The 11,000-nt window shown below is 40.5% G+C and overlaps 1 long non-coding RNA gene across 1 annotated transcript; it reads right to left on the bottom strand.

Annotated features, from left to right (window-relative positions):
* Positions 1-1,695: 1,695 nt before the first annotated feature.
* Positions 1,696-10,849, bottom strand: LOC138954208 (uncharacterized). The gene is made up of 2 exons (XR_011451753.1): positions 10,725-10,849; positions 1,696-2,812 (listed from the first exon to the last, which is right to left on the bottom strand). It is a non-coding gene; the product is annotated as an uncharacterized lncRNA (long non-coding RNA).
* Between the last annotated feature and the right edge of the window lie 151 nt (positions 10,850-11,000).

Here is an 11,000-nt window from a genome sequence, read left to right as displayed (position 1 = left end):
AAAAAGAACGAAAACATCTTTGTCTCTTAAACCTGCAAAATAACATGTATATAATTATAGCCGGCGAGTATTAGTGAACTGACGAGGGTCCAGAGATGCACTCAAAGATATCAATGCGCGGCAGGGGAGTACCTCAGTGTCTTTGTTGAGTTTCTTTTGGTAAGTGTGTGTGTGTGTGTGTGTGTGTGTTAATATCATGTATGTGTGCGTGCTTACGTACGTGCGTGAGTGTTCGCGCGTGCGTGCGGGTGTGTGTGTGTGTGTGTGTCAGTATCAGTATATGCCAGTGTATACTTGCGTTTGACACGGGAACAGAAATCGGAGATGAAAAAAAAGGGGGGTGGGGGTGAGGGTGTCAAAGTCTGCAGACTGAATGACGTATGCACGCAAAAAAGAGACAAAAAGCTTGGAGCACAAAAGAATGCACCTATTCATTCGCGGCTTCAATCAGTGCGTGGTTCCGTCTGTTTGCACAAAAAGGGAGCACCTTTTCACGGCGAAATTTCTTCAAACATTCACATTATCAACACCTGTCGAATTGTTGCAATGTAAATTAGTACAAACACAAAGGTTTCGTTTGTTTTGGCACCAGTCATTTCTACCTTGTTGGAAGGGGAAAGTCAGTGTTTCCGGATCACAGGCGCCCCACCAAAATACTGATCATCTGGTTTAGTGTCACCCAAGTTGATAGAGCTCGACCAACGATCGGGAACAACACGAGGCGCTCACGAACACGCACAAATAATTATAAGGACACACAAATACGTACAGAGATGGAAAGACAGATAAACGAACAGATAGGCAGACACACTCACAAATATTGACATACATACATTCAGATAGACACGCAAACACACACAGAGACACACACACGCAGACATAGGCACAAGCAATTGCAATTGCAAGAAAAGCAGGCAGACAGACAGACAGACAGACAGACACGACGTTGAATTCAGCTTTTAAAGATTTCCTTTTGCACAGTGAAGCCAGTCCTCCTGTACAGAGGATCTTATGGTATAAGTTTGGAAGCGACTCTCTGAGAGCCTTTTTCTTAGTTATTACAAATCACTTTAAATTCCTGTATACAGCTCTCAACCAGCTAATCTCGGTGCCACTTTCATTTATCGAAATTCAGAGCTGTTTAAAAACGTTGTTTTTTGGTTGTTCCTTTCCATTTATATTCAATCGCCTGTAAAACTTCTACTCAGAAAATTCCGGTGCCACTTTCTTTAGGTTCTTGTCACCGATAACCAAGTTTGTCAGGCGTCAAACCAACCTGATAGGCTGTCAGGTGGTCACTAAAGAAAAAAAAAGATTGTGAGTTTTAAAGAACTCCTTATCGTCAGAGCTGCAATAGAAACCGCTGAAAGCAAACCCCTCATTGTCGCTGGAAGCATATCGTAGATGAAGAAGTAAGGATGTGGGTGATTTAAAGTATTTTGGAGTTAAGGTGGGAGAGATGTGGGGGTGTGCTTGGGTTGTTAGAGCTGATGATGGTACATGTAGCGGTTTTTGTGTGTATATGTTTGGGGGGGGGGGGGTGCTGGGGAGTCCGGCGGGGGTGGGGATTTCACTGTTCAGGTAAGATTATGAGCCTAGTCTAAACAAAGACTAGCACACCCGGTACTAAACCCAAACAATAACTCTCTCTCTCACACACACACACACACACACATGTACAGCGGACAATCTTCATAAACAGATAACTGAACTTTATTTTTCATGCGTGCAGTTACTGTCTAGGTCAGATGACCTAGCACTGTCAAAAAAACAGCCACAGCTTGACACACACATACAGCCACACCAATACACCCACACTCTCTCTTTCATAGCACTGATAGCACCACTGAGACTGGCGGGCACACACACACATACAGCCACACCAATACACCCACACTCTCTCTTTCATAGCACTGATAGCACCACTGAGACTGGCGGGCACACACACACATGCAGCCACACCAATACACCCACACTCTCTCTTTCATAGCACTGATAGCACCACTGAGACTGGCGGGCACACACACACATACAGCCACACCAATACACCCACACTCTCTCTTTCATAGCACTGATAGCACCACTGAGACTGGCGGGCACACACACACATACAGCCACACCAATACACCCACACTCTCTCTTTCATAGCACTGATAGCACCACTGAGACTGGCGGGCACACACACACATGCAAAATCCCACCCTGCACACCAGACTGCAGGTTAGGATGGTCCAATTTTCACCTGTATTTGTACGCCTTGAAGAGGCAGATTCGGTGTCCCTTACAGAAAACAGAATGTTTTCACTGCCAAAGCTCCCCGACGATCTTTCTATGCACACAAATTGCAGGTTACGGTGGTCTAATTTCTTGCATACAACATGTGCTTGTACGCGTTGAGAAGCAGGTTTAGTGTCCGTTCTGGAGAATAGAATGTTTTCACTGCCAAAGCTCCCTGACAATCTTTCTATGCACACAAGTTGCAGGTTAGGATGGTCCAATTTTCTACTTGTACGCCTTGAAGGAGCAGATTTTCTGTCCCTTGCTCAGTGACTATCTTTCTAAGCACACAGGTTAAGATGGCCCCGTTTTCTGCCTGTACTTATAGGCCTTGAAGTTGCAGATTTTCTGTCCCTTGCTCAGTGACTATCTTTCTAAGCACACAGGTTAAGATGGCCCCGTTTTCTGCCTGTACTTATAGGCCTTGAAGTTGCAGATTTTCTGTCCGTTCTGGTCGTAGTGCAGCAAGGTGAAACAGGTGTGACACATGAAGCACGGGCTCTCTGGAGTAAGCTGGCTATCATGCACCACCCACCTGTAGACACAAGACAAGATGTAGACACAAGATAAGATGTAGACACAAGATGTAGACACAAGATGTAGACACAAAGATGTAGACACAAGATGTAGACACAAGATGTAGACACAAAGATGTAGACACAAGACAAGATGTAGACACAAGACAAGATGTAGACACAAAGATGTAGACACAAGACATGATGTAGACACAAGACAAGATGTAGACACAAAGATGTAGACACAAGATGTAGACACAAGACATGATGTAGACACAAGACAAGATGTAGACACAAGATGTAGACACAAAGATGTAGACACAAGACAAGATGTAGACACAAGATGTAGACACAAGATGTAGACACAAGACAAGATGTAGACACACGACAAGATGTAGATACAAGACAAGATGTAGACACAAGATGTAGACACAAAGATGTAGACACAAGACAAGATGTAGACACAAAGATGTAGACACAAGACAAGATGTAGACACAAAGATGTAGACACAAGACAAGATGTAGACACAAGACAAGATGTAGACACAAGACAAGATGTAGACACAAGACAAGATGTAGACACAAGATGTAGACACAAGACAAGATGTAGACACAAGATGTAGACACAAGACAAGATGTAGACACAAGACAAGATGTAGACACAAGACATGATGTAGACACAAGACAAGATGTAGACACAAGACAAGATGTAGACACAAGACAACATGTAGACACAAAGATGTAGACACAAGACATGATGTAGACACAAGACAAGATGTAGACACAAGATGTAGACACAAGACAAGATGTAGACACAAGATGTAGACACAAGATGTAGACACAAGATGTAGACACAAGACAAGATGTAGACACATGATGTAGACACAAGACAAGATGTAGACACAAGACAACATGTAGACACAAGACAACATGTAGACACAAGACAAGATGTAGACACAAGACAAGATGTAGACACAAGACAAGATGTAGACACAAGATGTAGACACAAGACAAGATGTAGACACAAGACATGATGTAGACACAAGACAAGATGTAGACACAAGATGTAGACACAAGATGTAGACACAAGATGTAGACACAAGATGTAGACACAAGACAAGATGTAGACACAAAGATGTAGACACAAGACAAGATGTAGACACAAGACATGATGTAGACACAAGACATGATGTAGACACAAGACAAGATGTAGACACAAGATGTAGACACAAGATGTAGACACAAGACAAGATGTAGACACAAGATGTAGACACAAGATGTAGACACAAGATGTAGACACAAGACAAGATGTAGACACAAAGATGTAGACACAAGATGTAGACACAAGACATGATGTAGACACAAGACAAGATGTAGACACAAGACAAGATGTAGACACAAGATGTAGACACAAGACAAGATGTAGACACAAGACATGATGTAGACACAAGATGTAGACACAAGACATGATGTAGACACAAGATGTAGACACAAGACAAGATGTAGACACAAGACAAGATGAAGACACAAGACATGATGTAGACACAAGACAAGATGTAGACACAAGACAAGATGTAGACACAAGACAACATGTAGACACAAAGATGTAGACACAAGACATGATGTAGACACAAGACAAGATGTAGACACAAAACAACATGTAGACACAAGACAACATGTAGACACAAGACAAGATGTAGACACAAGACAAGATGTAGACACAAGACAAGATGTAGACACAAGACAAGATGAAGACACAAGACATGATGTAGACACAAGACAACATGTAGACACAAAGATGTAGACACAAGACATGATGTAGACACAAGACAAGATGTAGACACAAAACAACATGTAGACACAAGACAACATGTAGACACAAGACAAGATGTAGACACAAGACAAGATGTAGACACAAGACATGATGTAGACACAAGACAAGATGTAGACACAAGACAAGATGTAGACACAAGACATGATGTAGACACAAGACAAGATGTAGACACAAGACATGATGTAGACACAAGACAAGATGTAGACACAAGACAAGATGTAGACACAAGACATGATGTAGACACAAGACATGATGTAGACACAAGACAAGATGTAGACACAAGACAAGATGTAGACACAAGACAAGATGTAGACACAAGACAAGATGTAGACACAAGACAAGATGTAGACACAAGACAAGATGTAGACACAAGACATGATGTAGACACAAGACAAGATGTAGACACAAGACATGATGAAGACACAAGACATGATGTAGACACAAGACAAGATGTAGACACAAGACAAGATGTAGACACAAGACAACATGTAGACACAAAGATGTAGACACAAGACATGATGTAGACACAAGACAAGATGTAGACACAAGACATGATGTAGACACAAGACATGATGTAGACACAAGACAAGATGTAGACACAAGACAAGATGTAGACACAAGACAAGATGTAGACACAAGACAAGATGTAGACACAAGACATGATGTAGACACAAGACATGATGTAGACACAAGACATGATGTAGACACAAGACAAGATGTAGACACAAAGATGTAGACACAAGACAAGATGTAGACACAAGACAAGATGTAGACACAAGACAACATGTAGACACAAGACAACATGTAGACACAAGACATGATGTAGACACAAGACATGATGTAGACACAAGACATGATGTAGACACAAGACAAGATGTAGACACAAGACAAGATGTAGACACAAGACAAGATGTAGACACAAGACATGATGTAGACACAAGACAAGATGTAGACACAAGACAAGATGTAGACACAAAGATGTAGACACAAGACATGATGTAGACACAAGACAAGATGTAGACACAAGACAAGATGTAGACACAAGACAAGATGTAGACACAAGACAAGATGTAGACACAAGACAACATGTAGACACAAGACAAGATGTAGACACAAGACAAGATGTAGACACAAGACAAGATGTAGACACAAGACAAGATGTAGACACAAGACAAGATGTAGACACAAGACAAGATGTAGACACAAGACAAGATGTAGACACAAGACAAGATGTAGACACAAAGATGTAGACACAAGACAAGATGTAGACACAAGACAAGATGTAGACACAAGACAAGATGTAGACACAAGACAACATGTAGACACAAGACAACATGTAGACACAAGACAAGATGTAGACACAAGACAAGATGTAGACACAAGATGTAGACACAAGATGTAGACACAAGACATGATGTAGACACAAGACATGATGTAGACACAAAGATGTAGACACAAGACATGATTTAGACACAAGATGTAGACACAAAGATGTAGACACAAGACAAGATGTAGACACAAGATGTAGACACAAGACATGATGTAGACACAAGACATGATGTAGACACAAGATGTAGACACAAGATGTAGACACAAGACAAGATGTAGACACAAGACAAGATGTAGACACAAGACAAGATGTAGACACAAGATGTAGACACAAAGATGTAGACACAAGACATGATGTAGACACAAGATGTAGACACAAAGATGTAGACACAAGACATGATGTAGACACAAGACAACATGTAGACACAAGACATGATGTAGACACAAGATGTAGACACAAGATGTAGACACAAGACAAGATGTAGACACAAGATGTAGACACAAGACAAGATGTAGACACAAGATGTAGACACAAGACATGATGTAGACACAAGACATGATGTAGACACAAGATGTAGACACAAGACATGATGTAGACACAAGATGTAGACACAAGACAAGATGTAGACACAAGATGTAGACACAAGACATGATGTAGACACAAGACATGATGTAGACACAAGATGTAGACACAAGACATGATGTAGACACAAGATGTAGACACAAGACAAGATGTAGACACAAGACAAGATGTAGACACAAGACATGATGTAGACACAAGACAAGATGTAGACACAAGATGTAGACACAAGACAAGATGTAGACACAAGATGTAGACACAAGACAAGATGTAGACACAAAGATGTAGACACAAGACATGATGTAGACACAAGATGTAGACACAAGACATGATGTAGACACAAGACATGATGTAGACACAAGACAAGATGTAGACACAAGACATGATGTAGACACAAGACATGATGTAGACACAAGACATGATGTAGACACAAGACAAGATGTAGACACAAGACAAGATGTAGACACAAGACAAGATGTAGACACAAGACAAGATGTAGACACAAGACAAGATGTAGACACAAGATGTAGACACAAGACATGATGTAGACACAAGACATGATGTAGACACAAGACATGATGTAGACACAAGATGTAGACACAAGACAAGATGTAGACACAAGACAAGATGTAGACACAAAGATGTAGACACAAGACAAGATGTAGACACAAAGATGTAGACACAAGACATGATGTAGACACAAGACAAGATGTAGACACAAGACAAGATGTAGACACAAGATGTAGACACAAGATGTAGACACAAGACAAGATGTAGACACAAGACATGATGTAGACACAAGACAAGATGTAGACACAAGATGTAGACACAAGACATGATGTAGACACAAGACATGATGTAGACACAAGATGTAGACACAAGATGTAGACACAAGACAAGATGTAGACACAAGATAAGATGTAGACACAAGACAAGATGTAGACACAAGATGTAGACACAAAGATGTAGACACAAGACATGATGTAGACACAAGACATGATGTAGACACAAGATGTAGACACAAGACAAGATGTAGACACAAGATGTAGACACAAGACAAGATGTAGACACAAGATGTAGACACAAAGATGTAGACACAAGACATGATGTAGACACAAGACAAGATGTAGACACAAAGATGTAGACACAAGACAAGATGTAGACACAAAGATGTAGACACAAGACAAGATGTAGACACAAGACAACATGTAGACACAAAGATGTAGACACAAGACATGATGTAGACACAAGACAAGATGTAGACACAAGACAAGATGTAGACACAAGACATGATGTAGACACAAGACATGATGTAGACACAAGATGTAGACACAAGATGTAGACACAAGACAAGATGTAGACACAAGATGTAGACACAAGATGTAGACACAAGATGTAGACACAAGACAAGATGTAGACACAAGACATGATGTAGACACAAGACAAGATGTAGACACAAGATGTAGACACAAGACAAGATGTAGACACAAGACATGATGTAGACACAAGACATGATGTAGACACAAGACAAGATGTAGACACAAGACAAGATGTAGACACAAGACAAGATGTAGACACAAGACAAGATGTAGACACAAGACAAGATGTAGACACAAGATGTAGACACAAGACAAGATGTAGACACAAGACAACATGTAGACACAAGACAAGATGTAGACACAAGACAACATGTAGACACAAGACATGATGTAGACACAAGACATGATGTAGACACAAGATGTAGACACAAGACAAGATGTAGACACAAGACAAGATGTAGACACAAGACAAGATGTAGACACAAGACAAGATGTAGACACAAGACAAGATGTAGACACAAGACAAGATGTAGACACAAGACAAGATGTAGACACAAGACAAGATGTAGACACAAGACAAGATGTAGACACAAGACAAGATGTAGACACAAGACAAGATGTAGACACAAGACAAGATGTAGACACAAGACAAGATGTAGACACAAGACAAGATGTAGACACAAGACAAGATGTAGACACAAGACAAGATGTAGACACAAGACAAGATGAAGACACAAGACATGATGTAGACACAAGACAAGATGTAGACACAAGACAAGATGTAGACACAAGACAACATGTAGACACAAGACAAGATGTAGACACAAGACAAGATGTAGACACAAGACAAGATGTAGACACAAGACATGATGTAGACACAAGACATGATGTAGACACAAGACAAGATGTAGACACAAGACAAGATGTAGACACAAGACAAGATGTAGACACAAGACAAGATGTAGACACAAGACATGATGTAGACACAAGACAAGATGTAGACACAAGATGTAGACACAAGACAAGATGTAGACACAAGATGTAGACACAAGACAAGATGTAGACACAAGATGTAGACACAAGACAAGATGTAGACACAAAGATGTAGACACAAGACATGATGTAGACACAAAGATGTAGACACAAGACAAGATGTAGACACAAGACATGATGTAGACACAAGACATGATGTAGACACAAGACAAGATGTAGACACAAGACAAGATGTAGACACAAGACAAGATGTAGACACAAGATGTAGACACAAGACAAGATGTAGACACAAGATAAGATGTAGACACAAGACAAGATGTAGACACAAGACAACATGTAGACACAAGACAAGATGTAGACACAAGACAAGATGTAGACACAAGACATGATGTAGACACAAGACATGATGTAGACACAAGACAAGATGTAGACACAAGACAAGATGTAGACACAAGATGTAGACACAAGACATGATGTAGACACAAGACAAGATGTAGACACAAGACATGATGTAGACACAAGACAAGATGTAGACACAAGACAAGATGTAGACACAAGACAAGATGTAGACACAAGACAAGATGTAGACACAAGACAAGATGTAGACACAAGACATGATGTAGACACAAGACAAGATGTAGACACAAGACATGATGTAGACACAAGATGTAGACACAAGACAAGATGTAGACACAAGACATGATGTAGACACAAGACAAGATGTAGACACAAGACAAGATGTAGACACAAAGATGTAGACACAAGACAACATGTAGACACAAAGATGTAGACACAAGACATGATGTAGACACAAAGATGTAGACACAAGACAAGATGTAGACACAAGACAAGATGTAGACACAAGACAAGATGTAGACACAAGACAAGATGTAGACACAAGACATGATGTAGACACAAGACAAGATGTAGACACAAGACAAGATGTAGACACAAGACAAGATGTAGACACAAGATGTAGACACAAGACATGATGTAGACACAAGACATGATGTAGACACAAGACATGATGTAGACACAAGACAAGATGTAGACACAAGACAAGATGTAGACACAAGACATGATGTAGACACAAGACAAGATGTAGACACAAGACAAGATGTAGACACAAGACATGATGTAGACACAAGACAAGATGTAGACACAAGACATGATGTAGACACAAGACAAGATGTAGACACAAGACAACATGTAGACACAAGACAAGATGTAGACACAAGATGTAGACACAAGACAAGATGTAGACACAAGACAAGATGTAGACACAAAGATGTAGACACAAGATGTAGACACAAGACAAGATGTAGACACAAGACAAGATGTAGACACAAGACAAGATGTAGACACAAGATGTAGACACAAGACAAGATGTAGACACAAGACAAGATGTAGACACAAGATGTAGACACAAGATGTAGACACAAGATGTAGACACAAGACAAGATGTAGACACAAGATAAGATGTAGACACAAGACAAGATGTAGACACAAGACAAGATGTAGACACAAGACAAGATGTAGACACAAGATGTAGACACAAGACAACATGTAGACACAAGACAAGATGTAGACACAAAGATGTAGACACAAGACAAGATGTAGACACAAGACAAGATTTCAATGCATGAAATCATGTTGTATGCATTGAAATCTACTTAAAAACTGAATTTCCAGTACACAGTACTTTCCAAATTACTTGCATTGGCTTCCCAAATGTGGCACTACAGTAAAATTAGCGTTCCTCAGATAATGCGCGGTCTCAAAGGAACACTGACTGTTTTGATCTGGGTAAAATGTGTTATTTGGTAAAAAAATACAAATAACCTATAATGACTCGGGCTAACTAGGGTGACACTCACTTAGCAGAGTCCATCATGCAGGAGCGACAGATGATGCGCCGTGTGACGGTCTCGCTCAGCTGAAAGGGGTACATGGTCACATCCTGCGGGTCGTCGCAGTGAAGCAGCCTGCCATAAACATCAATGTACTCTTTGTTAAAAACCATATCTGGACTTTCAGAAAGAGCACCCCAGACACAACAAACACTCCAGTTTGTAAACAAGTCGCGTAAGGCGAAAATACAACATTTAGTCAAGTAGCTGTCGAACTCACAGAATGAAACTGAACGCAATGCC

Source organism: Littorina saxatilis, unplaced genomic scaffold (genome assembly GCF_037325665.1).
Source record: "Littorina saxatilis isolate snail1 unplaced genomic scaffold, US_GU_Lsax_2.0 scaffold_3055, whole genome shotgun sequence".
NCBI lineage: Eukaryota > Metazoa > Mollusca > Gastropoda > Littorinimorpha > Littorinidae > Littorina > Littorina saxatilis.
The sequence above is the reverse complement of the archived record's forward strand: the minus strand, read 5'-3'. Positions and strand labels throughout refer to the sequence as shown.